Consider the following 27,730-nt stretch of genomic DNA (forward strand, 5'->3'; position numbering starts at 1 on the left):
CTTGTTGTCTGCTCGGCGCATTTCGCGCGTTTGGCGCATTGTGTCGCAGCGTCGGCTTTTGTGACGCGCCACAGCGTGCTGTGGGGCGTGTCGTGGCGGCTGCGGCTGTCGCCACATCGTTCTACGGGCGCTTTTTGAATTGATGCGGCTCCTCACGGTTCGAGGTATGTTTTGCTTTTAACTACGCTCGAAGTTTGCCTCCAGTGTTAACATGCTTCTGCAATCTAGCAGCACCTCCCATCAACTTAGTTAGTACAGGCCTGTCGTGAACTATGTCGAAAAATTCCCATGTAGCACAAGAATATTATGTCCTTTTCGTTGTCGCAATAGGAGTTGTCATGATAGTATTAGCATACTACGTAGTGAGAACGGAATGGTAACCGTGAATGCTGGTTTTTAAGTCAGACAACGTTCCAAGCAATTTAACGATCGAGAGCAACTTAACGCATCACATGGCTTTACTAAACTGCCCTCTGTTACGTTTCGCCTACAACGCGCGGTAATGCCGGCGCGGATGCAACGGACGCCGGGGCTTTGTTCAAAGCGGCGGACATTTTGGCCCGTCCGACGCCGCCGCAACGCCTACCCGCCAAGCGTGCCCAGGCGTGTTTCAGTGCCACGTGTCTTCGTGTGTGCGTGTGTGTGTGTGTGCCCTCGCTTGTCAAAGCGCGGCAGCCGGGGAGCGGAGTTCCCCGAATGAGGAGCCTGGAGGTCTCTCGGCTCAACTGTTCGCGCCGTCGTGTGGGTGAGGGTTGGCGATGCGTCACTACACTCGGTTCAGCAGGTCTCTCGGCCCGACAGTTCGCGCCGTCGTGGGCTCCTGCTGCGCCGTCCCGTGACCTTCATCCCGTGACCTTCCCTCCTTCCCTTTTGGACCGCGACGCCGGGAGTATAAGAGCAGCTGCCCCCGGACGCCAAGAGAGAGGCTCCGATTTGTACTGTTGAGTTACGTGCTCTCCCGTCTCTCCACTTCGGTCGACCTGACCGGCCGCTCTTTTGCTATGTTAGAATAAACAAGTTGTTCTGTTACCAGTCTTCTCATGCTTTGCCGGGACCTTCGGATGCTTCCAGTGCCCCAGGCCGCCAGGCCAACGCTACCCTTGGGGCTTGCGACCCATTGGCAATATCGGGCGTCAGCACCGAGACTCCAACAACTCGTGCCAGCGGTGCGATTACAACATCTGGTTGCCAGCGGTGAGATCGCGACAACGGAGGCCAGCAGCGAAGAGATGCGGTTGACTGTATGCTGAGCAGCACAACGACCATCCGGGAGCAGCGCAACGAGCCCTGTGTGATGACTGGTTGCCTGCAGCGGAACGACTGCGCGGAAGTCTTGGCTGCGAGGTTTGGTGAGTGCGGGACTTTCTTCTTCTGAGTTTTGCCAGGCTTTTGTTAGTGTTAGAAACAGAGCTGGTAATTGTGGTTGTCGTTGCTACCGGGTTAGTTTGCGGCAAGACAATAGTAGGCAGTAGAGAAAGCAGCATTCAGAGCAGCCATGGATTTGAAGTCGTTGCGCAAACCGAAATTGTTGGAGCTTGCGAGAGAGTTGGGTCTGGATGTCTCAGACAAACTCAGAAAACCAGAACTGCTAAGGGCTATTCTTGAGTTAGAAGCTGAGGATGACGAGCTGTCGGAATGCCTTGAGACCATTGAGGAGAGGGAGCTTGAACTTAAAGAACAGAAAGAGAAAGATGAGCGTGAACGAAAAGAACAGAAAGAAAAAGAAGAGCGCGAACACGCTTTGGAAATGAAGCGTCTCGAGGTAGAGATGGAACGCGCTCGTAATGGAAGTCAGGCACACGGTGCAGGAGAACGAGTATTGTTCAAAATGACTGACCTGATGCGGCCGTTTAAGCTTGGAGAGGACATTGGTTTGTTCCTGGTTAACTTTGAGCGAACGTGCGAGAAGCAGGGGTTCTCTCGGGAAACGTGGCCACAGCGCTTGCTCACTTTGCTACCCGGCGAGGCGGCCGACGTAGTCGCTCGCTTGGAGAGAGAGGAGGCAGAGGATTTCGACAAAGTGAAATCGAGTCTGCTAAAAAAGTACCGGCTGTCAGCGGAGGCGTTCCGTCGGAAGTTTCGGGAAAATGAGAAAGGCAGAAGTGAGTCATATACAGAGTTTGCCTACAGGCTTATGTCAAACATGCAGGAGTGGCTCAAAGAAGAGAAAGCGTTTGGTGACCACGAGAAAGTTCTGCAGTGTTTCGGGCTAGAACAGTTTTATAGTCGGTTACCTGAGAACGTGCGGTACTGGGTCTTGGATAGGCCAGACGTTAGTACGGTGGCTAGAGCCGCTGAGTTAGCCGAGGAGTTTGTGACGCGTCGGGCTCGTGGAGCTAAGGACGGTCAAAAGGGTGAATTTGGCTCCAAGTTTGAGAGGCCGAAGTTCACGCCCATGAGAAAGCGGTTCGAGACGAGGCAAGCGCGCGTGTGTTATACGTGCCAGAAGCCGGGTCACTTTTCGGCGCAGTGTCCGACCGAACGTGAGGAGACGGCGGCAACCGAAGCCGAACGCAGAAAGCGGTTCGAGATGAGGCAAGCGCGCGTTTGTTATACGTGCCAGAAGCCGGGTCACTTTTCGGCGCAGTGTCCGGAAACAAAAACACAAGTCGTGTTTTTGTCTATATGCAGCACTGACGAGAACATGAAGCTTCTCGAGCCTTACATGCGAGACCTCCTCGTGAACGGGAAAGAGTGCCGAGTGCTTCGCGATTCCGCAGCTACAATGGATGTAGTTCACCCCTCTTACGTAGAACCCGATATGTTCACGGGCGAGTGCGCATGGATCAAGCAAGCAGTGGAAGCTCATAGCGTGTGTCTGCCGGTAGCAAAAGTGCTTATTGAAGGACCTTTCGGAGCACTTGAGACGGAGGCCGCAGTGTCATCTATGCTGCCCCCCCAGTACCCGTACCTATTTTCGAACAGGTCCGATCACCTCCTGCGCGAGAAGGGGCTTTTGTTTGGTGAGGCTAGCGTTCAGGCCTTAACCAGATCGAAGGTTCGGGAGCTCGCTGCAAAGGCGGTAGATGCGGGACCGACGTTGTTGAACGATGAAAAAGGGTCAGAGGCGCAGCAAGCTAGTATTCAGAGCACGCCCGAACGGGATAAAATTGAGCCTGTAGCGTTAAAGGCACCAGATACTGGAGAGGAAATTCCCGATGCGGGAAAGTTAGAAGAGCTTCCGGTCGAGCTTCCGGGACTAGGCTCAGTGACAAACAGGAAAGACACCGATCAAGTCATTAGTGACTTAATAAGGAAAGCATCGCTGTCGCCTGAGCAGAAAACAGAACTACACCAGCTCTTACAAGAGTTTCAAGGTCTGTTCTCTGAGAGGCCTGGTAGGACTTCTGTCCTTACTCATGACATAGAACTTACCTCCCCAGAGCCAGTACGATCCAAGGCGTACCGGGTGTCACCCCGCCAGAGCGATATTATGGAGGCTGAGGTAAAGAAAATGCTACAGCTCGGTGTTATTGAAGCGGGTGAGAGTGATTATACCTCCCCTTTGATTTTAGTTGAGGTACCGGGCAAGGAACCTCGTCCTTGCGTCGACTACCGCAGGCTTAATTCCATCACTAAGGATCAAATTTATCCGATCCCTAACATCGAGGAGCGCCTTGAGAGAGTGAGTAGCGCTCAGTTTATTTCCACCCTAGATCTTGTCAGGGGTTATTGGCAGGTTCCACTTACAGAAGAGGCTAGTAGGTATGCGGCGTTCATTTCACCAATGGGGACATTCCGTCCTAAAGTTTTGAGTTTTGGTTTGAAGAACGCGCCATACTGCTTTTCAAGCCTCATGGATAAAGTGTTGCGGGGACAGCAAGAATTCGCTTTACCGTATCTAGACGACGTAGCGATATTCTCCGCATCCTGGCCTGAACATATGGCGCACTTGCGGGCAGTGCTAACCCGCCTGCGCGATGCGGGCTTGACAGTCAAGGCTCCCAAGTGCCAGTTAGCACAGGCCGAGGTTGTCTACCTCGGACACGTGATTGGTCGGGGTCGTCGCCGCCCCTCTGAAATAAAAGTGGCCGCTGTGCGAGACTTCCCGCAACCGCGCACGAAGACCGATATTCGGTCGTTCTTAGGTGTCGCCGGCTATTATCAGAGGTACATTCCCAGGTACTCTGATATCGCGGCTCCCTTGACGGATGCTCTAAGAAAGACAGAGCCGCAAACAGTCGTCTGGGACGAGACAAAGGAAAGAGCTTTTAGCGCCCTAAAGAGCGCCCTAACAAGCCAGCCTGTGCTACGATCGCCCGACTACTCAAAAGGGTTCGTTGTTCAGTGTGATGCTAGTGAGCGAGGCATGGGCGTTGTACTGTGCCAACGGGAAAATGGAGAAGTAGAACACCCCGTCCTGTATGCTAGTCGTAAGCTGACGAGTCGTGAGCAGGCGTATAGCGCCACCGAGAAAGAGTGTGCGTGTATCGTATGGGCCGTTCAGAAATTGTCATGTTACCTAGCTGGCTCGAGGTTTATCATTGAAACGGATCACTGCCCTCTCCAATGGCTGCAGACCATCTCTCCCAAAAATGGCCGCCTCCTGCGCTGGAGCCTCGCTTTGCAACAATATTCCTTTGAGGTGCGTTACAAAAAGGGGAGTCTCAACGGTAACGCCGATGGCTTAAGTCGAAGCCCCTAACGTGGGAATCAGCCTCAAAATTGCTTGTTACTGATGTTTTTCTTCCTGAGGCAGGATTTTTTTTAACTTATTGCTTTTGTGTAGTGTTTCAAAGTGATGATGTGCTTTTTAGTGCAATTTTTCCGATTTGTGGACGCGTTCTGAGTGCTGCTAAACTACTGTAAGGAACTAGGCAGCAGTATAAAAGGGGAAAGAGCCTGGCAGGGCTTAGTGAGGGTTGTGCCGTGCTTGCTAACTGAGCGGTTGACTTTTGGCGTGGTTCTAACGCTTGCCGGAAACGAGAACAAAAATGTCAACTCTCCCGAAGTCACTTTGCAGTGTCCTGTGTGCACCTGAACGTGAGAACGAGGCCTTCTCTGTGCGCTGCGCTCAAGAAACGCCCAAGGACGCCCAACTTCGGTTATGAGCATCATCGAGCGACATCCCTCCGGACAGCGGATGCAGTCCCCTGACCATCGGGATCTCCTTCCCCCGGCGGGGCGGTCTGTTACGTTTCGCCTACAACGCGCGGTAATGCCGGCGCGGATGCAACGGACGCCGGGGCTTTGTTCAAAGCGGCGGACATTTTGGCCCGTCCGACGCCGCCGCAACGCCTACCCGCCAAGCGTGCCCAGGCGTGTTTCAGTGCCACGTGTCTTCGTGTGTGCGTGTGTGTGTGTGTGCCCTCGCTTGTCAAAGCGCGGCAGCCGGGGAGCGGAGTTCCCCGAATGAGGAGCCTGGAGGTCTCTCGGCTCAACTGTTCGCGCCGTCGTGTGGGTGAGGGTTGGCGATGCGTCACTACACTCGGTTCAGCAGGTCTCTCGGCCCGACAGTTCGCGCCGTCGTGGGCTCCTGCTGCGCCGTCCCGTGACCTTCATCCCGTGACCTTCCCTCCTTCCCTTTTGGACCGCGACCCCGGGAGTATAAGAGCAGCTGCCCCCGGACGCCAAGAGAGAGGCTCCGATTTGTACTGTTGAGTTACGTGCTCTCCCGTCTCTCCACTTCGGTCGACCTGACCGGCCGCTCTTTTGCTATGTTAGAATAAACAAGTTGTTCTGTTACCAGTCTTCTCATGCTTTGCCGGGACCTTCGGATGCTTCCAGTGCCCCAGGCCGCCAGGCCAACGCTACCCTTGGGGCTTGCGACCCATTGGCAATATCGGGCGTCAGCACCGAGACTCCAACAACTCGTGCCAGCGGTGCGATTACAACACCTCACAACCATTCAGGTATCGAAATCGCACCTCTCATTATTATGCCTGCAACTATATAACTGTTGTAACCAAAGCGGGAGATATTTACGTCCGCACGTCATTATTAAACTAGCGCTGTGCCGTGTCGTCTGCTGCCGAGAGCTTGCGCATTGCCTGCACTTCCAAAGTACTTTGTGAGTGCAGGAGAACCGGGAACTCGTGCAGAACTTGCCTTGCACGAAGTCAAATCGAACAGCGCAGTGCACACCGTGCACACTGCAGTGCAAAATCGAGGACAAAAGTTTTCCACTCCCTGAGCGCAGGACATACGTCACGCAAAAGGAGCATCATATGTGGAACACGTCAGCCAAAAATACGGCCGCAATTTTCCGCCGCAGAAGAAGCTTATAGTGAGACGCACCGTGGAAGTGAACCGCCTCGTTTTTTCCGTTCGGTACTAACGTTATAGGCACGTTACAACTGTTGCTACGGGCCATGCCTGTCGAAGTAAACGTATATCTTCTACAGTTTTCCTTTTTTTTTTTTTGTACGTTCAGAGCAGTTCTTCAGAGCCGGATTCCGCAACAATGCCGCCGATGCACCCACGCCCCTATTTTTTTTGCCCACGATATCTCTAGCAGCCTGTTCAGCGGCTTGCGCGCACCGCCGACCCCAGAACATCCATCACCGAAATTATACAACAGAGTTCGTTTTCTCGCTGCGCGCATATGTGCGTGTGGCAAGCGCTGTAGCGAGCTGTACGCTCGTGAGGCGCAATCCTAAAATCATGCACGCCGCAACAGTGTCCAAACCCGGGGCCGCTTGCAGCCGGCGGGACATGTCGCAACCATTCAACTTCCAGAGTGCACCGCGATATGCGGCCGGACACGCATGGCGCGTTTCCCGCGTGACGTTCTTGCTCGGAAGAACCAAAACGGCGCCGGCCGCGCTGAGCAACACCGCCGCGACCGGCCTTCGTGTCCATGTTCCCGTCAGCCGGCGTTACTAATGTAGATAAGGAAGCTCAACCATCCGAAAGAATAAATGTCGGCTGATGACGCAAGGCGCAAAAGTTCGGGCGCAATGTGCGCAATCGACCGGCGGGCGCCCGCGAGCGCGCGCGGACGCGGGAGACAAAGCAGAGGTGTGGCCAGAACGTGTGGTGGCACCTATGGCCGGGGGTGGCGCAAAGCGGCGTCCTTGACGCCGCCGTGTCCAGCCGCCCACTTTTGTCGCCCCGAGACGGCCTCGATGGTTTCAGTTACGGGCAATCAGTTGATTGGTAAGTTTTAGTTGCTTATCATTAACGTATACGTAAACCGGTGATGGAGACTCAGGTACGTTTGAGGTGCCAGGGAAAAAAAGAAAAAGATCGCGGAAAGAGGCGAAATACAAACGCGATACAGTAAAGCTCGAAAGCACGAGCAGGTCGGAATGCAATACAGCAAAGTAGAGCACATATAACAGAACACGTATACTACTTGGAGTTGCGGTGCGGTATCTTGTAGCGTGAGCAGTAGTGAACATTAGTTGTAGTAAAACAACAACAACAAGAATTGCTTAGTTCCTGGTCCTGTCACTATAAGCACAGAGAAGCTGTGAAAGCCTTGCGCGATTTTCTTGTGGACGGTGACCTCATTAACTCCTTGTGAATAATGCTATTTGAGTGACGCAATCTTTTGACTCACGATAACATCATCATGACTTTGTCATGTCATCGACATTTTGCGTGCTTTGGTGTGTTTTTCCTTCTTCATCTCAATTTATTATATGACAATTTTTCCGCGTTAGTGACTTTTTAGACGCTGGGCTTCGAGAAGAGACTACTGTTGCTTGTCACAGGTCATACGCTGACTCTGCTTTATGCATGATTTACACGGATTTACAACTTTGTATAAAGTTCTTTGTATATTTGTAGAGTGAATGTAGAGTGTTTGTTTCACTCTATGAGCGATTCTAAAAGCTTTTGGCTCTTTTTTTTTTAATTACATTTTGTACTGTAATAATTTTTAAATGTGTGTGTGTTTAGCAACGACCTTGAGATAGCGGGCTCTTCAGTATACCCGGACTTTGAACACTATCGCAGACAATAAACATCAACAGCAAAAAAGAGGAGGTCAGCGCCTCTCGTTCGCTCGTGCACTGGGCCCAGAAACTGGTCAGTAGCAAGAGTTCAGCAGCATATACCGGGTGTTCCAGCGAACATTTCCAAAAATTTTTAAAGGTTGCCTGTGGCAGATAGCACAACTCTAGTTCTTGAGCTGGTCTACTCGAAGCGGCGAACACTAAAAAAATCACAAAACGTTGAAATGCATAATCTACTAGTTAACAAAAAATAACTAATTAACTTTTAAACCAATTACCTTATGGCCCATATAACAATTTACAAATTCTAGCCGTGGAGTTCACAAGGCAAATCCACTTGGAACGCATTCTCAGGATGACACCACATTCGAATAATTAATTCTTGAACTTTGCGGAGAAAAGCATTGGCGTTTATTTATTTATTTATTTATTTATTTATTTATTTATTTATTTATTTATTTATTTATTTATTTATTTATTGTGAATACTTTCAGAGTCCGAAGGCACTACAGAAAGGAGTGGTATGGACACAAACGTGTGCAGTGAAATAACAGGAAAAAAAAAAAGGCCACAAGGCATTGTTTCATGGCGATCTTGAATCGTTCTGTATCTGCAATGTCAGCAATGGAGGAGGGAAGGTGGTTCCATTCGGTGGTTGTTCTTGGGACGAAAGAATCATGATATTAGTGCGACACGATGGCAAGCTTACTTTGAAGAAGTGATCTGCTCTAGCTGAAACATAGCAAGGTGGTGAAAAGAAAAAAAGAGCGACTTTCAATGCTTGAGTGTAGTGGCAGATTTTATTAAAAAGAGTCAGGCGGGAGTATTTGCGGCAGAAGGAAAGGTCCGGTAAGTTTAACGTCTTTTTCAGCTATGGTGTTGCACTGCTCAGCACGAGATCGCGGGATCGAATCCCGGCCACGGCGGCCGCATTACGATGAGGACGAAATGCGAAAACACTTGCAGACAGAAGAAAAGTTGTTCGATGTCACATATTGGGTGCGTTTAGAAAGAAATTATTTTATCCATTCTAAGACATTGGGATCTATATTAAGCTGACTAAGTTTGAAGATAAGTAAATCATGCGAAACCGAGTCAAAGGCATTTGCGAAATCAATGAATATACAAGGTGTTTCAAATCCCAGGTTCGCATTAGTGAACAGAACATTAGTGAAAGACAGCAGTTCCGTTTCGTACGAAAACGTTTTGCGGTACCCGTGTTGGGAATTACTGAAAAAAACTATTGGACTCAAGTTAGTTCCAGTTACTTTCTTAACAAAACGTCGTTCTATGCATTGAAGCACAAAAGAACTTATGAGGGACGCCTTACTGAAGAACATCGGACAAATTTTGGCCTCCTGGGGTTCTTCAACGTTCAGCTAAATCCAAGTACACGAGCCATTTTTTTTTTTTTTATTTTATGTTTGCTCCCAATATATGCGTGTGTGTGGCAGGCGACAGAGACAGAGCGTCGCATTGGGCCCTTGGCCGAAATATATGTAAACTAAGCAGGCAACACGGGTGATTCGCGACGACGGTGATATACGGCCTCCAGGTCGCGAATTTTCACATACTAAAGTCTTACTGCTTGTCATAACCACTGCGATAGCTCGTTGGCTATAGCCACATTCATAGCCACTGAGCTAGCCACATTGCGAAGGGGGCGAAATGCAAAAAACGCTCGTCTAGTGTGCCTTGGACGCAGATTAAAAAACCCAGGTGGTCAAAGTTATATACCGAAACCAGACTGTGGTTCTGGCACGTAAAACCCTCGCGTTTATTTCATCAACCGTGATAGCCGTCATTAGTTACCCCATTCCCTCCGCTCATAGTAGCAAGCTATGGAAAGCTTTGAGCTCAGGCCGACCTTTCTGCCGTTTATCAAACAAATCTCGCCTCTCTCTTCAGCCAGAAAACTCCGTTGACCATTTATGCCATTTTAGTCTTTTGAATCACTCACTGTTCATTTTTTATTGCACCCATATAGTCCACTCGATGATAAATGCGCAGAGTGCAAGACAACATATAGCGCACGCGAATACTTTTGCTGAGAAATAATCCAGACGGTGTTCGTAAAAGCAATGCTAACGGACCTCAGTCTTTTATGCGAGCAGCACGCTTTCAAGAGTGCCGCATGCGGGCTTCCCGGAGTTGCCGAGTCTATTCAGATGAATCAGCCTGGGCGGAGCACAGGCCCGCTGCGGAAGCCACGCCGTCACCAGAGACGGAGGCGAACCGCGTATATGACGACGGATGTCGCACTGGGACTCTCAGCTGCCACTTCGCAAAGAATCAGAGCCGGTCTTCTGCTCGGTTCCTGTGATTAAACGGGGAGCCGAAGGCGGACGCCGTGCTGTTCGCCTCTCGCAATGCACGCTGGAACAGGGTTCATTATGCGGATCTAATTAGGGAATCAATTACTGACGAGAGGACGATGCCTGAAAAGGTGCCCGCAGCGCTAGCTTCCTTCCGACAAAGCCGTCGCAATTTTTGCGTCGTGGCGCGCGCAATTTCATCCCCCCCCCCCCTTTCCTCGACAATCTCAAAAGCTCAGTGGGCTTGTGACTGCCGTGAACGCGGCCCAACGCGCACTATGGCTAGGGCGCAACTTCGCCTCGGTTGTGCGCGTTTTCATTAAATCCGAGCGAACCGGCGACGAAGCACGCGCCTTCGATGAATGGGATCGCGACGCCACGAGCGCGCCCGGGCACCCAGCGCAGCGGGGCAGCAGCTGAATGCGGCCTGGGAAGATGCCGCACACTTGCGAGCGCACACAATGCATGCTGGTGTGCGTACGTCTCGTGTGTTCGTGTGCGTGCGTGCGCGTCTCACGAAGTACGAGCCATTCTGAGAGCGCTGAGTTCTAGATCGTACAGAAGTTGCAGATGTTCGATTAATTAAATTAGAGGGTTTTAGGTTCCAAAACCACGATCTCATTATCAGGGACACCGTAGTGAAGGTCTCCCAGAAATTTAGACCACCTGAGGTTCTGTAGCGTGGACCTAAATTTAGATGCACGGATGTTTTCGCATTTCGCCCCCATCGAAATGCGGCCGCCATGGCCGGGGTTCGATCTCGCGACCTCGTGCTTCGCAGCCCAACACCATAGCCACTAAGCAACCACGGCGGGTACCGATGTTTGTAACAGTGCAAGAACGCACAGCCTTCATCACTTGCAGCCCCGTTCACATGACTACCTCACCTGTATATGCGGGTGCCGTGTGTCAATGGGAATGCACGACTACCGCAGTACATATGCTGTCATGGGTTCAGTGTGGCAAGGCACAGAGGTCGGGCTATATCAACAATTTGAAGAGGCTCGGCGCAGCAAAGAATTACATCCGCTGCTGGTTGGTAATCAGCTGCCAAATGCAAAGGGAAAGAAAAAGAACAAGAAAGGTAACGAAAGGAAAGAAAGCAAAATGCTCAAGCAGATGGCACGCACCTGCAGCGATATGAAATAGGCCAATGTCGTAAATGAAGAGAATAACAAAAGTTTAGTTGGCGTGTCAGTAACGCAATCAACTTGCGGCGCGGTCAAGCCACGTCACTCTCGTGCATTTTTGATGATGATCGATGATGTTTTATGGCACAACGGCACCTAGGCCGAAGAGCGTCATTAACTTTGTATCAACTGTTCACCAGGCTATATAAATCAAAAGTAAATTTTGATTCATACCGTGCATTTTTATTGCTTAAGGTCACAAGGGGGTGTCAAATTGCACCTGTCGCATTCTTCTGGCTGGACTGGCTTCCTAGGCGTTCAACTGGCGACATACGTCTTTTGAGAGTCAATTTCGTGACTGCTGCATATTTACATTCTTTAAGACTCCAACGCAAAGAAAGCGCTGACACACAAGCGAGAACTAATATATTGCCGTAAAAAAAAAAAGAAAGAAAAAGTAAAAACGGTAGCCACCGTTGGTTCGCTACGGCGGCACCCCGAGTGACACCCTCCGCTTTCATTCTTTGCCGCCAGCATAAGGGGGCGTGTTGTCGGTGGCAGTGTTGCCATGGCAACCGCCGAAGAAGCGTAGCACATTTGATGGATTACCGGTCGCGAACCCCATCCTGTTACGAAGCCGCGCGCCTGGCAGCAGCAGTAGCGAGCTGCACCAGCCAGCCTGCCTGATTTATTGATTGGCGCCCTCATATGCGCGAGAAACCGTGAACCCCCCTCCCCAAGCGTCTGTGCTGCAGGGCACCGCTGCCGCCACGTGCTGAGTCGGCTGCGTGCCCGTGGCTCTCAAAAGTGCCCGCGTCTTTCACGTGCTGGAGCGGTATACCGGTACACGGATTCTGCTGCAAAAGTTTCGAGGTCACTGCGCGAGTCACAAAAGCTGTCAGCCGAGCTCCGTGTTGGCGCTTCTGTAGCTCTGGTCGCGCTCACTCGGGTCATAAGGGAAACCGGCACATATCGGTAGCACTGAAAGTTATGGGAATTCCACAACGGCGCAAGCGTACGCGCCAATATGACAGCTCCGGTCGCTTACGCGGTGGCTTACGAGCTCTGGGAACTCACTGAGCCCGTACATGCTAAAAGCAAACCCCTTTGATCCTGAGTGCGTTCGAAACCGCGTCCTCGTGACTGCGACACATCTGAACTGCATACTCGTCGAGAAGTCATGCAGCGTTCAGTCTGAATGATATCGTTGTCAACTGCGAGAAGGAAAAAAATCAGTTTCGCCCAACCGGCGAAGCATTGACTGAGATTAAACAGCTATTTAACTATTAAACAGCTAAACGAAGTATAACATTAGTAGTTTTATCAGCTGCATAAACTGCTGTGAACATTCGCTTACTAACGGAATTGTTTAAATTCTGGGGTGTTATGTGCCGAAACCACAATATGATTATGATGCACGCCGTAGATGGGGCACTCCGAATTAATTTTGACCACCTGAGGATTAGTTTTGACCACCTGACAACCCAACGCACGGCACACTGGCGTGTTTGCATTTCGCCCCCATCGAACTGCGCTCGCCGTGGCCGGGATTTGATCCCGTGCTCTCGGACTTAGCGGCGCAACGCCATAGACACTACGCCACCACGGGCCCGCCGTGGTTGCTCAGTGGCGATGGTGTTGGGCTGCTGAGCAGGAGGTCGCGGGATCGAATCGCGGCCACGGCGGCCGCATTTCGATGGGGGCGAAATGCGAAAACGCCCGTGTACTTAGATTTAGGTGCACGTTAAAGAACCCCAGGTGGTCGAAATTTCCGGAGTCCTCCACTACGGCGTGCCTCATAGTCAGAAAGTGGTTTTGGCACGTAAAACACCATAATTTTTTTTACGCCACCATGGCGGGTTAGTAATTAAATTAACAAGCCCGTTGTCACGCACGCACCGGTGATCGCGATCAGATGATCGCGGACACTCGCGGTCAGAACGTTGCCGTGATGAAGAGCCCGGCAGCGGCGGCGAGCGAATTCCCCTGCGTGCTGCCTCTCGCTTCAACGAGAAGTAGGCGCGCGAGAACACACCTGACACGAAGCAATCAGCTATCACCCGTCGGCTAGTCTTGAAACCTACCACAGATTGTCTCCAAGATAGGAAGCGCGATGCCGCGCTCAGCCACCGCAGCTGGAGTAGAAGTGGAGATCCGCACTGACCTGCTCCCTTGCCACCCCCCTCCCTCTTCTAGCGCACGCACATCACCCCGCTCCCGCCCTTGCGGCGTGCGAGAAGACGGCGCGCACTTTGCCACCGTTTCCTCCCTTGCGAGCGCGAGAACACACCATCGCATCAGGGCACCATCCTTCTCGGCTCGCCTCGCAAGCTTTCGCTCGCACTATAGAGCATACGGCGCACGGCCGCGATGTTATCGCACTTGGACTTTATACGGAACATCACGGCGACGGCGAAGACGACGGCGGAAATTCTCCTGGAGTGTTCGCATATAATTCGGCGACGAGAGGCAAAAGTCGAAAGCTATAGTTTAGATTTTAGTGAAGAGATACTAGTGTGATATCAGTAATACTAAAGGTTGAATCTAGCAGAACGGTCCTAGGGTTTTCTAGAGCTTTAGTGAGATTAGATTGGCGTGTGGTTCGAAATTAGCGCATGAGCATTCAAATTTTGGTCATACGAGTTCTTTATAAGCAACTGATTTTACGGAAGACGGTGCCACGTAAGAGATTACGGCGAAGATAACCAATAACCTTCTTATATGAATTGATCGTATGGGTTACATGTTTCGACGAAGACAAATATTTGGAGAGGGGTATGCCTAAGCACTTGGAGCAGTCAGCGGTTGCTATAACACAGTTATTATTCTTGTATGCGGGGGAGGTATAGTGAGGTCGACGATGGAATTAAATATGTACCGTCTTACTAGCGTTCAGTGACATGAGCCAAGTTGCACAACAATCTTTAATGTGAAAGGTTATCCTGGAGGGAAGAGACGTCAGTGAGGTTGCTGACAGGGCGGTTAAATATACAGTTATCGGTAAGAAGGCGCATATATGAGGTTACTGAAAATGACAGGTCATTACTATATATAGATAAATAAAATAGGAGAGGCCCAAGTACAGTGCACTCAGGTACACCAGACAGAACGGGAAAAACGGAAAATGCATTATTGTTAGCGTATACGAACTGCTTACGGTTGGTTAAGCAACCATGGATCCAGATAAAAACAACAGGGTGAATATTTACGCATGATAACTTCAGCAAAAAACAAAAGTGCGGCATTTTATCAAATACATTTTTGAAATCTAAAAATAGGTCATCAGTTGGAATATTAATCAAGAAGCCGTGTTTCTTTGTTTGTTCGTTTTTTTACTTCAGACACTTTCTTTTTTTATAGAAGCCCACAAATGTTCTCAGATCACGTCATTATGCATTATGTCCCTAGGCGGACATCATTTGAAAAAAGAACAAAGCAATCAATTCGCAAATTAGACTTATACTTTAATTAACCCTCTTAGTTACAAACTTCACGGCACATGTCTATGTTGAAAAGTTGAAGAGAATCGTCATAGAAGTCTAATTCCGTGTTTCAACATTTCAACACGGCCATGTAAAACGAGATAATTGGCCTCAAATAATTTGTTGAATTTACCTGATTACGTCACTCAGCACTGCGAAGCGCCGCTGGTGCTGCAACTCTCCTGTGACGTAGCAGGGTGGCGTATAAAACTGGGGACAGGTGCATAAAGCGGAGCCGGGTGGAGCGATCACGTGCGTATCTTTAGTGTGCACTACTAGTACAGTCAGCAAAAAATCCGGTAGAACGATTGTGCAGATTTGACAGAAATTGCATATAATGACAGGCATATTGGAGAAAATTGCAAGGCACTGGAAACATTAAAGAAAATTTCCTATTTTGGATATAGAGTGAGCCGTTTGAGTTAGTGATTTTTCTTTCTTTCGTTTTCTTTTTTTATCTTCTACTTCTAATGCTGTTAACTGAAAACGAAGAATACGCGGGTCGGTGGCCGGCGCCGATGCAAGTCCGATGGTCGCGCAACGAACTAGACGAAGTAGCCGTGGCCAGCGTACGGCAGACAGTGCATTAACGAGGACGCTGCATAGTGTGACAAGGAGCCAACGCCCTGCTTCGGTGGCGGCCTTAATTGCGCCCAGATGCGGGCTAGCGGTGATAGGGCGACGCGTACGTGCGCCGGAGAAAAGAAAAAAAAAAACACGAACGAGTCCGCAGCGCGTGATGAGCGGCTGGAGCCGATATGCGCACGCACGGCCGCGAGCAGGCGGCGCGCAGTGGTGAGACAGCCAGCGGTGACATCCGCCCACGGACCAGCCGGCCGCCGCTGCCGCACGGCATCTTGGCCACAAGACTCGAGTGTCGGTCGCGGCCGCGGTCTCCCGTCCGCTTTCGCGTGGACCACCGCTGTTCCCGCTCCTTCGCGTGCATGGAAGCACCCCAAGCACGCTGCCGTGTCTGGACGCAGACTGCCTTTACTAATAAAGACGTCGAGTAAAAAAAAAACGAAGGACGATATGCCTAGCATGGATATCATAGAGTTTCCTACAAAAATCACTGCTGGAAACTATAGCGGTATACCGTGGAAACTGTGGGTCGTAGTAGTTCAGCTACCATGGGAATAATGGTATAGTGCATAGCTTCAACGAGCCTGGTGGCACCACCCACCATCCTGTTTCAAGGAGGTTGCTCACAAAATGTATCCGTCGATCCCATTCAAATCAATCCATCAATCCGCTCATTGACACATTCATCTGTCCTTACTGTCGGTTATTACTGCTTCTCTTATTCCTCCACAATATATAGTCTTTCAAAATATTGCAGTGTAATTGCCATTCGAGTCCATCCAAAGCAATACCTCATAATGGAGCTGCGGTCTCTCACCTATTTTTTATATGTTTTTGACATTATTGTGTTCCGGAAACTTCGCCTTCTTCATTTCTAGAAAAATTGGTACCAATAACACAGTACTATATTCGTGTCTACAATGTAAAATATTTGCTTACGATAGCGCTGCCAGATTTCGTCTCATAACTTTGGTAATCTATACTTCGATGAACACGCGCGGGATATTTGTTCTTTGGACACCGTAATTATTGCATGCAGAAATGACTTTGTTTCACGTCAAATTTTATATTCCCACTGCGTCTCTATTGCCCCATCCTGCAGGAGTCACTTGTCGGAATGAACTAATAACTTATTTCGCTTAAATTCTAAAGTTTTTGTGTTTTCAGATTCGCTCTGCTTGAAGGTGCCTTGAAACGATTCAGAGTCTTGTGCAGGTTCACATGAATTTTGTCGACAAGCTACTTGAGGCCACTGTCGATCAGGTTTAGGCCTGATCAACAGTGAACATAAGAGGGAAGGAACAAGGGGATGTCTCTTTGTAAGGACCCCTTGTTGTCCATATGTCGAAGCGTTGGTTTCAGGCTGCCAACTGTCTCCATATTTTAAGCTGTCTTTCCATAATTCAGTAATACATATACGAATTTTGAAGATATCTCATCCCTACCGATCAAAGTGACAGCTCTCCATGCATTTTATCACTCCTGTGTGCATTTCTACGTAGCATGGGTTAGTGATGTTACTTGAGCAAGCGATCTCATTGGTGGCCTATTAGACGTCATTCAGAACACTCAAACATGCAGTTCCTGTAATCTTGTTTTCAATTGTATAGGTATACGTAATTTGTTTACCGGTCAAAATTAAGTAAACAAATGCAACAAACTTGAACGTTTTCTTGAAACTAATGCCGCATGTCCACCTGAGAACGCAATGGATTGTCTGCTGCAGCTGTCCGTACTGTTGTGCCACACAGCGCGCCTATCGTTGAGGCAACGGGCGCTCTTCTCGCCCCCCTCGTTCTTCTGAAGGGGTTGCCCTTGTGCTGGGCTTCAAACATGCACTGACGACCTGCACAGTTCCAAGAAACTTTCCGTGAGTCGAAGTCAGGAGCCCAGGGGCACAGAGCACCCCGACGAAGCTATTGACAGCCTTCAGAATTCCACAGAACGGCTGATCCCTTGCAGTGGAGACCAGTGGTATGCAGCTTGGACTTCTACCGCGACGAAAGAGGAAAGCGACGTGGTTGACGTCAGCACCGGTCCTGCCTCATTCCTGCCGACGATGGGACACCTGCCCCATTGTTAGGAAAGAGTCGCCACTAGCCGTGCCCGTCGGTTTGGTGCGCTCTTCGACACCGCTACTTGTATGCTATTACCTGCTATATATGTATATATTTTATTGTATTGTGCATATTGTACATATTGCATACATATACATATACATATTCTACATATTGCTATATATGTACAGCTTTTCGTCTCCTCTGCGCCTGCTCCAAGAGTACGTCCCTCGTCTTCGACGCCGAGTCGCAATAGTACACGGGCATTTGTATGCGAGAGAGACTAATGGAGCGAAATAAAAATTTCTTCCAAAATATGTGCTCCATGATAGATGTGTGAGGATGCATGTAGGCAGGGGAGGCGTGAGAAATAATGCGACAACGGTTAATAATTGTGCATTGCTGAAAGAGGCCGGTGGGAGGCCACCGATATTATCTCACACGAACCTGTGATCCTGACCTCAAGAATAGAAATAAATGCCGCGATGTCTTCTACTCGCTTGAGAATGAATCGTGCCAGCGGTATACTCTTATATCCCCATACGTATTCTCAGAAACCAGGGCTCTCATTTTTGCGCTTCTGGTGTGTGCAATGAGTGAAATAAAAAGAATTCTACAGTTTTACGTGCCATAACCATGATTTGATGCGCCGCACAAACCGAGGCTGCCTTGGCTGGTCCCGAACCCTGCGGCCTCCGTGCAACAAATCAAGTCACCAGAACTAGCGAACTCCTCCACCCACGATTCTCGGTTTCGTGTCCCGCAGTGGCTACATGTTGGGGAGATTCCAGAACACTTGATGTTGGTCGCATTGATCTTGCAGCTGATCTTGCTCCTTCGCTGTCAGCGTGGCCAAACCTCTCGCGCACCAGTGGCACGCGATACTCGTCGCTTCCTGAACGCAAAAAGCGGTTGACAATGTCCAGTCAAAATTTGTTTCAGAAAAGCTTATGTGGAGAAAGAGAGTGCTATTCTTTCTTTTTTGATTTTTTTTTTTTCAACAAAGCGGCATCAAGATGCGCAAACGTAATAGAGAATATAACAATAACATGATATTATTCTTAGTACTATAGCACAAGTTGGCATTGCGTCATCCGTTTCGATAACGGCTCGGCTTCACTTCAAAATACAAAGAAAAAAATATGATGTCATTGTGGCAGAATGTTGTCGCCTCATTTTCTGCATTGCGTATATATGTCGCAATTCTTAATGGCTGGAGCTGCTAGCCTCTTGGCCTGTGATCGTGAGAGGGATGAATATTGCTCGACGAATGCAAGCACGTAACGTGAGAAAGAAGTCTTTATCGTGGATCTGCGGTATCTTTTGGGGGTGGACTATACCGCTTTCCCCGTTGATCACTGGAGAAAAGAATATTACATGGTTCGTGGATTTTCCCATTATGTACCCATGTTTGTGATGTTTAGCAATTCTGGCACCTTATTCGAAATGACTGGCGTGGTGATGACTACTGCGGGCACATGCTTTTATTACGTCGTCTGCTATACGAAGTATGGGGCGCCTTAAAGTGTGTATGGCGCTTTTGTTCCAGAGGCTGACTGCACAAAGTTTTTTGCCTATTGACTGTCACGTGAAAAACTTCCCGCGAGTCACCGTATGTTGTTGTATGGTCAGTTTCAAACAGGAGCTACCCGCCTCGCTGGCTCAGGTGAGATGGGCAGCTAGATCGTGGATGGAAGACAGCCACCCAGAGAGGAAAATTGAAGAATGGTATATCGGTGAACGTGGCATGGTTGAATGTTCTTCAGTTGGAAACGTTTTCAAGTATTACCCCTGGAGGGGTTAGCGAAAGAAACCTGGAAGGGTGAAGCGGTGTGAACCTTTTCATAGAAGATGAAGCAGTGCAAGAGCCTGGGGAAGGGATAAAGGAGGATAATGTTGGCAGAAAGAAGCGACACTCAAACTATTGTAATGCTTAAGTTGCCTAATGTTTTGTTTTTTGATGCTCTGCATTTTAGCCCTCTTTGTCTTTTGTTGGGTGCACCTTTCATTACCACCAGCGTGGTCGATGCCCCTCGTGGATACGAGCAGCAATAAGACGGACGCCAGGTTCACAACAAATCTTTGTATTGCGTACTTTTAGATAGTAACCTACAGTTATGTCACCGCAGACACATTTACGCCAGCAGATTAGTGGTGTCCAGAGCGGCAGAGGGTTAGATAGAGGGGCGAGTTTTATTAACTTTCCAGGCGTAGAATTAACTCGGCTAACGCTGCACAGGAGTAATGGTGATTAAAACAAGAGACCTTACTCCTGCAATGACATTAAGCAGTAAATTAATGATGATCATTCAGACAGTACATAATAAGTTTCTGCGTTTATTGGACAAGCACAGTGTGACGAGATGTCATCATCACAAGCGCTACTCGTTGCGGCCACGTAACGTAGACGCTCACAGGTCTGCGTTATGCTATAAGCAATCAACACTTGTAAAACAAATAAAGTCGCTGCCGCCAACGTTTCGACAAAGGGACTTGTTCTCGTCAAACGAAAGCGAAGTCCCCTTGTCGAATACATTGGCTTCCGCGACATTCCTTATTCGAGCACTGTTAATCACTTCAAGCCTCCATCTTCCTGTGAACATCTCTCCTGTTTATTCATGCTACAATAGCATAATTAATGTACAAGGCACAGGGAACACCATGTAAACACTCTTTCAAATCATTAGGCGAGAGGACACTTAAACGTGGTTGTCTTAAGTATATTCGGTACCGTTAATCAGTTGCAGTTTTTTATACACTTGCTGGCGGAACCGACAAGGCTAACGAAGGTCTTAGCCAAACGGCACAAAAAAGTGAGCACATTTCCAAAAACATTTTTACCACCGTAACGTTCGCTAGCTGGAGAACTGCACTGCAACTGGAACATTTGCTTGCACAGTCAGTGAAAATGAAAGGTGGCTGCAGGCACTTCTTTCCAGTTTCGCTCGTCTGTATCAGAGCTGCTTTGGATTTCATAAGGTCGACGTTGATGTAGGCAAACACTTGGCAGGACACACGACACTTGTTGGGCCGGAAATGTTGGACTCCTTGGAGGAGTTTATGAAAAGAGGCAATATTTATTCATTCCTAGCGCCACCACTATATATAATGCCAATGTCAGGGCGGTGATCAGCAATAGAAAAAGAAGAGAAGGATGCGAAGGTGCGCGAGGCAGGTGTGAGCGGCCGTATTTAGAGGAAAGTTCGAATAAACAATATTCCGGTGTGGCTTACAAGCACCTTGCGCTGAAGCTTTCCATAGTGGACAGCGGCGCCAGAAGCCACAGCCTCGCGAGCGGAAGCAGCAAAATTGGAAGGACGCGATTCGGACTTGATTTAGATTCCGATGACGCCTCGGAACGTTATCGGGGGACAAAGGTCGCGCTTGAACGCGGCAGCGCGAGCCTTATCAAGGTTGGGTTTTGGACTGGACAAAGCTAGACCAGCATTGGACACTCGGACAAGCATCTCTCGGCGTTTGGAAGGCCGGCAAACGTCCTCTGGCCCGTGCAGAATGCCTTTACGCCGGCGGAGCAGCTAACGATTGGTTTCTCTAGCCTGCGTGACTCAAGTAGTGTTTGCGCTAGTTAACTGTGCTGCGTCATTTGTTGCTGCTGCTCTACAGTAACTTTCATACGATGCTCACCAAAGCGGTATCTTGCCTTTGATGTTAACAGCGTGGCGGCCGCATTGGAGAAAATCCCGTCTCAGCGGCCCGTCAAGTCCGGCTCAGCCAGCCTAAGTTTGCGTCCCGCCGCGTCGTCGAGCTGTTCCACCACCTCCACCTGCCTCGCTGGTTCACCTGGTCTGGAAGCGTTCCTGCTGCTGCGAACAACCTCATCTGGGTAGGGATGGAATGGCAGCTGTATACTCCCGCTCAGCCCATGGCATTCTATTGTTGGGAGCTACTAGCCACAAGAATTTCAACAAATTAGAAATTCTTCCAAAGAAAATACGATGCTTTCTTTAAAGATTTCATGGTCATCCAAGGGAATTGCCTACCAATCCATTATGCATAAAACATTACGTTCTTAAAACGAGGTATATCTTCACTACAAGCTATCGTTTTCCGCCCGCAATATACACGTTACTTAATTTCGGAATATAAATGCTCGCATAAATACACATTACGGTGGCTGGAAATGCAAATACCTGCCACGTAAACGCAGTATGAAAAATTCTGAACTTATCGTGTGCCTGTGTTACTGAATCGCACAAGGCAGAAAATAAAATTTCATCTTATACTGAGCTCTATAATTCAAATATCGCGTCAGAAGGCTTGTTGTAAACAAAACAAGTTAAAATTGACGAGTTGCTTCTTTCTCTTTTCATTTTTTAAGTGTATTTTACAATCCCGCAAAACATTGTATCCATATGTTATGGTTCATGTATTAGGGGCGAGGACTTACGGAGTCACCATCCGTCGGAATAAGCGCCTCCCCTTGCGTAGTATGAGGGATCACGCGGCACGCTCCTCATAGGTTTGGCTTACGGCGCTTAATAATAACACCACGCAGTAGCCCTCCTGTACATATCTGTAAGTACTCTCAAAACTTTATTATGGACGAAGTAACAATCTTGGGCAAACTGAAATCACAGAACCGTTTACAGATGTCATCTCTTTACCGAATGCGTACAGTGAAAGCCACTGCACGAGGTCGCCGCGATGGAGTCTCCCGAACCTGCTTACGTGAAAGGTCGGCAGTCACTGAGCGCAAACTATGTGAAATATGTTCTTATAGTGGGTGGTCTGTATAACCAAATGGCGCATAACAGAACGAAGCCTCAATGCATGCAGCGATCACACGGGTTCGCGCTGACCGACTGCACGTCTGCATGCATGTGCACCCACAATGTTTCACTTTCACTGGGAGCGTTTTCGCACCGTGCTGTGAGCTTTAGGCCGCAGTATATGAGCATTTGACAGTCCACAAGCAAGCACTGTTGCGTGGACGTTATCAGAGCTGTTCAAAAACAATTTCGTTTTAACAAGGGACTTCGACACCTACGCGGCGACTGTGATATGACGTCGCGACGATTGAATAATTTTTTTTCTTCTAAATTCTTGGACGATTCAATATTATTTCTAAAGTTGCGTCGCACTGTATGCACTTAGCGGGTGATATCGCGCTGCTTCCTTTTCGTAATCCAGTGCGTTAATTTACAACACAAACATAAGCATATGCCATGCTTTTGTTTAATGTGCTTCTTACCAATCCCTTTCCATTCCAGTAAACTTGCCAGTGTCTAGCATCAACAAGTTCATAGACCAAGCCGTCGTGACATTAGCCAGGCAGCGAGCGCGGGCGAACGTCTCAGTACGCGTTTTCTGCTACTCGCCGAACATATCCCAGTCCCGGCGCCGTAGCAGAAATCTTCCTCGCGTCTGTGCTTGTTGCATACCCGAGTTGTAGCCGATGGCTGTTTGCCGGTTCTAAGTTTCGCGATCCAAGCTTCACACAGCTTCTTGTCCTGGGACTACGTGTGATAAGGCTGACACAGGGCTCCGTTGCGTACGTCCGGCACTGTGGCACCGAGCAGTAGCCTACCATGCTGCACGCCTCCAAAGGCAGCCACTACCTATTATAGTGATTTCAAATGTTGTCAAGCAGACACCCAAGGCAGAAAATCCTCACCACTTAATCAGAACCGCAGTGCAGGTGGTACTTTAAACTCGTTTTCAGCTCGCTTCGGCGCTTCCGAAGCAGCCGACGCGGCCGCTGTGTCCACGTGATCCCTCATGCCAGGTCACGCCGACGGTGGCGCCAGCTTTTCCAGTGGTGGAGCTGGCCCCCAATACTATACACATTTGTTGTATGGCAAATCAGTTCTGCAGATTCCCGCAAGGTGAAGCAAGTATCATGAATGGGCATATGAATGGGGAATAGGTCCCGTACCAGGACGAATTTTTCCTCGACCGCGAAGCGTTCTTTCTGAGAAACCCGTATGAGTTTCGTTTGTAGCTTCGTGCTACATTCGGATGAATGACGATTTTTCCCATTCACGATACTTGCTGCACCTTGCGGGGTTCCGCAGAACTGATTTGCCATATTCTCTGTCCTTGTGCTTCGAGTTGTCAAGTAATTCGCCCTCGCACTGCGATCTGCTAGCCTCCTGGTCAGCTCAGATGGTAGAGCTAACGGCCCGGAAAGGAGTTGGTCCCGGGTTCGTATCCTGGACCAGGACGAATTTTCCCTCAGCTGCGAAGCGTTCTTTATGAGACACCCGCATGGGTTTCCTTTGTAGCTTCGTGCTGCATTCGGATGGATGGCAACCTTTCCCTTTCATGAAATTTGTTATATCATTGGTTGCACCACATTAGATATATTTATTATTGGTTTGTTTTCCTAATTTGTGAATGTATCACCGCTTATTGCCATAGTAGACAATGCTAATTATGTGTTCTCTGATTGGCTGCTTGGTTCATCACCAGGCCTGACAGCATGAAATGTGAAAAATAACCTCAGTCGTTCTTGGGGGCGCACTTGTCGATCCTGAGAAGTCAGTGCCGCACAACTTGGCGCCATCTACATCAAGAAACGCCGAACACGGAGAAAAAGCTGTTGGTTTATTCATTCAGTTGTATAGAAAACACATTTATCGCGCAATGCTACTTGTGTTAACGTCCCGAAGCAAATCATGGGGGCCTTGAGAAACGTTATATAGTGGTGGTGGGGTGACCCGGATTAATTTCTATCTCCTGGATTTCATTAACGTACTCCCAATGCACATAATGTCGGTGTTTTTGCATTCTGCCCCCATCGGAATGCGGCTGCCTTAGCGGAGAGTATTAGTACCTGCATGCTGTGCCGCAGAATTCCAAAGCCACAGAGTCGGGTTGTTCAGTTGCAAGACGCTGAAAGCACAACTTTGGCGCCGTAACGGGAGGCGGTGTTATTCGAGTTGACTGACATACTGTGAACATATGGCACGGAAGCTAATTGTCCTTTTCGCGCCTCTTGCTTGTCTTACATTCGACTTACCCAACGTGCCATTTTTTTCATGACTACACTCTAAGAAAAATCCCGGTGAAAACGGGAGTAACTGGGCCGTTAGTCCTAAAAATGGCGCTTTCATCCCTCAAGGGAATAATCGCATGAATGTGCGTGCCGTGTGCACATTTTTGAGAGTACTATCATAAGAAGCCAACAAACACTGATACCAAGGACAACATAGGCGAAATTACTTGTGCTTAATAAAGGAAATAAAGAAACGATAAGTTAACGGCAATCAAAGCGGATGAAAAAACAACTTGCCGTAGGTGGGGACCGAACCCACAACCTTCGCATTTCGCGTGCAATGCTCTATCAGTTGAGCTACAGCGGCGCCATTTCCCTATCCACTTTCTTGGGTATTTATGTTTCCTAGTAGAACCCTGGGAGTATTAGCCAGTGACCCCACTCGCAGACCTTGGCGGCGGATGTGGAACATCCTTTCTGCTACAGGCGTCGCGAGAACGCGATCTTTTGGGTGAAGGCAACCGGTCAATAAACCCACACATGCTACCTGAAGGCATCAATTGTCGGATTCGAGACCCTCGTTATGTAATAAACGAGAAGAAAAGAGGTTAACCGAGGGGCCCAATTTTATCATAAGAAGCCAACAAACACTGATACCAAGCACAACACAGGGAAAATTACTTGTGTTGAATAAACGAATTAAGGAAACGATAAGTTAATGGCAATGAAAGTGGATGAAAAAAAAATACTTTCACGCAGGTGGGGAACGATCTCACGTCCTTGCATTACGTGTGCGATGCTCAAAGCAATTGAGCTACCGCGGCGCCATTTCCCCATCCACATTCTTCGGTATTTATCCACTGTCATTGCAATTTATTTATCATTTCTTTAATTCAATTAGTAAGTACAAGTAATTTCCCCTATGCTGTCCTTGGCGCCTTTGTTTGTTGGCTTCTCATATTACACAATGTAGTGAGGCAGCCTATTGCCAGCCCCAGCTGCCTAATATTTTCTTCTCTACGCATTTCTTTTTTTGAAAAGGGAAGTGGATTCGTACGCCAATCGAATGATGCAATGACAAACTTTATTGTGCTACTAAAAATAATTATATTATAAACCGTTTCCTTCATAACAAATGCTTACAAACTGTTCTGAAACATGTTTTGTCTCGGTATAATGGTGAATATTGCGTGCGGCGAAGATGACGAAGACCACGTGCGATCTGACCGCGAGGCGCTCGCACACGCTGGAAGCAAGCGTATGACGCGGCTCGTTCGGATTCGTCTGGGCAGTCAATCAGAGAACGCATCACCTGCGCTGTGCACGACGTCGAAGCGGGCTACTGGACCACAACACGGCTGCTCCATACCTTCCCCGGAGAGACTGTTCGCAGCGGGAATCCTTCTGGACAAAGTGGACTACAGCTTGGCGAGGCGGATGGCAGAGCAGCAAGCCGACACAACGGGACGCCAAATTTGGCTGCCGGAGCAGGGATTTACGGGCCGCGGCGACGCAAGTTGCTGCAAAGCGGCCACCATGCTGCGGAACATCCAGGGCAACATTGGGCTGTTCGGCACCTTGCACGACAGCGCGGACGGGGAGCACGGACACCACGCCTATGCTGATAACATCTTCCTGCAGCCGCAGCTGTCATCCCTGTCCTCATCGCTATTTGAGGACCCAGTGCAATGTGGACGCCTCGCACAGGAAACTTCTGCGGAGAAGGTGAGCAACGTAATGAAATTTTTATTGCGATAGCACTTGTATGGACACTCCAGACGCATTTTTGTTGTCGCCGTCGCCGTGATGTTCCGTTTAAATTCCAGTGGCGATAACCGTCGCCGCGCCGTATGCTGTATGTGCGAGTGAAAACACGCGATAAGCGACGACGATCGCCGCTCAATCTGGCGCGCGCAAGGGCGGAAGGCTGAGAGGAAACGCGCGGTCTTCCGTAGCGCGAAAGGCCGTGAGGGAATGGGAAGAAGGGAGGGGAGGGGGCTGCGTTCTTCGGCGGCAACTTTGTATTTCGCGACTGCGCCCAAGGGGAAGCAACGACCGCAGCTCAACCTCGAGCGCCAGGGAGAAAAGCGAGGAGGCAACGCGGGAGGAAGGGGCGGCGGCGTTTTATTTCGGCAGCAACTGCGTACTTTACGAGGCCGCTCGCGGTCGCGCGTGCCCTATCTTGCAAGCGATCTGCAGACGGCTCATACCTTTGTGCTTGCTGTGTTCTCGCCGCTACTTGCGTTGAAGCGATAGACAGCGCGAAGGTCACTTCGCTCGCTGCTGCTGCCGCGCTTTCTCATGCAAGCGTTTTTACAGCGACTGTCCGCGATAATCGACTGTGATGTGTTCGTGTTTGCCTGTGCGCGCTGACACCATGCTTGTTAATTTAGTTAATAAGCTATTTTTTCAAATTTATGCAGCCGATAAAACTACTATCCGTACTTCGTATAGCTGTCCACTAATTTGCTATCGCAATCGATGCTTCGCCTTTCGGGCGAAACAGCGAAATTTCTTTAAGATCACCTGCGTCAAATGGGCGCCACACGGTCAACTAATGAGAACACTTGAGTGACTGAAGCTATAGAGAAAGCAACTGTTAGCTACTCTCCAACGTGAGGCGCACATGTAGGAATAATATTTAGTTCATCTTGCTTGTATATACTGCCGCTTTCGCCCACCCGGGCGCAGCTTCGCATCCTTCTCGTGAACAGCATACTAAGTATAGTGTAAGGTGGTGAACAGTATACTAAGTATACTGTTCACCACCTTACTTAAGCATAGTTTTGGTGGCGCTAGTTATAATTAATATGACTATGCAGAAACTCCTGGAACGAGTCCGACATCCCTGCTCCAACAGGCGTCCTTCTTGCTGCTGTGTCCAGCCATCGAAACCGTGCCTACGAGATCAGCGACTGCCGTGAAGCAGACCATCGAAACAACGAAGTGTCTGCAATTAATTTTAATTTCACTGGCAGCGCTGGCACATGCTACAAGACTTGGAACACAGTGCCACAGCGAGTCAGAGCAATTGTGGAACAAGGGATAATTGAGAAATATGTTTATTTTTCTGCCATTCGCTTGAGCTAGAAATGAACCGACGGTTCGAAAAATGTTTGCTGTTTTAATTACCCGTTTATGCAGCAAATGAATAATTATGTAATGAAAACGATGTCGTACCACTAATTGGTATATTTAATAAAAGCAGATTTAGGCGTCCTGTCTGTATTATTATTTAAAATAGCTTTTGCATGTGTCATTGTATATTAATTACAAACCCACAGTGTGCCAGGCAGTAGGCATGC

At 49.0% G+C, this 27,730-nt stretch overlaps 1 long non-coding RNA gene across 1 annotated transcript; it reads left to right on the plus strand.

The window, feature by feature from the left end:
- Positions 1-27,643, plus strand: LOC126546302 (uncharacterized). The gene is made up of 4 exons (XR_011892155.1): positions 1-164; positions 21,144-21,311; positions 25,627-26,150; positions 27,248-27,643. It is a non-coding gene; the product is annotated as an uncharacterized lncRNA (long non-coding RNA).
- Positions 27,644-27,730: the final 87 nt, after the last annotated feature.

This window comes from Dermacentor andersoni, chromosome 1 (assembly GCF_023375885.2).
Source record: "Dermacentor andersoni chromosome 1, qqDerAnde1_hic_scaffold, whole genome shotgun sequence".
Classification (NCBI taxonomy): domain Eukaryota; kingdom Metazoa; phylum Arthropoda; class Arachnida; order Ixodida; family Ixodidae; genus Dermacentor; species Dermacentor andersoni.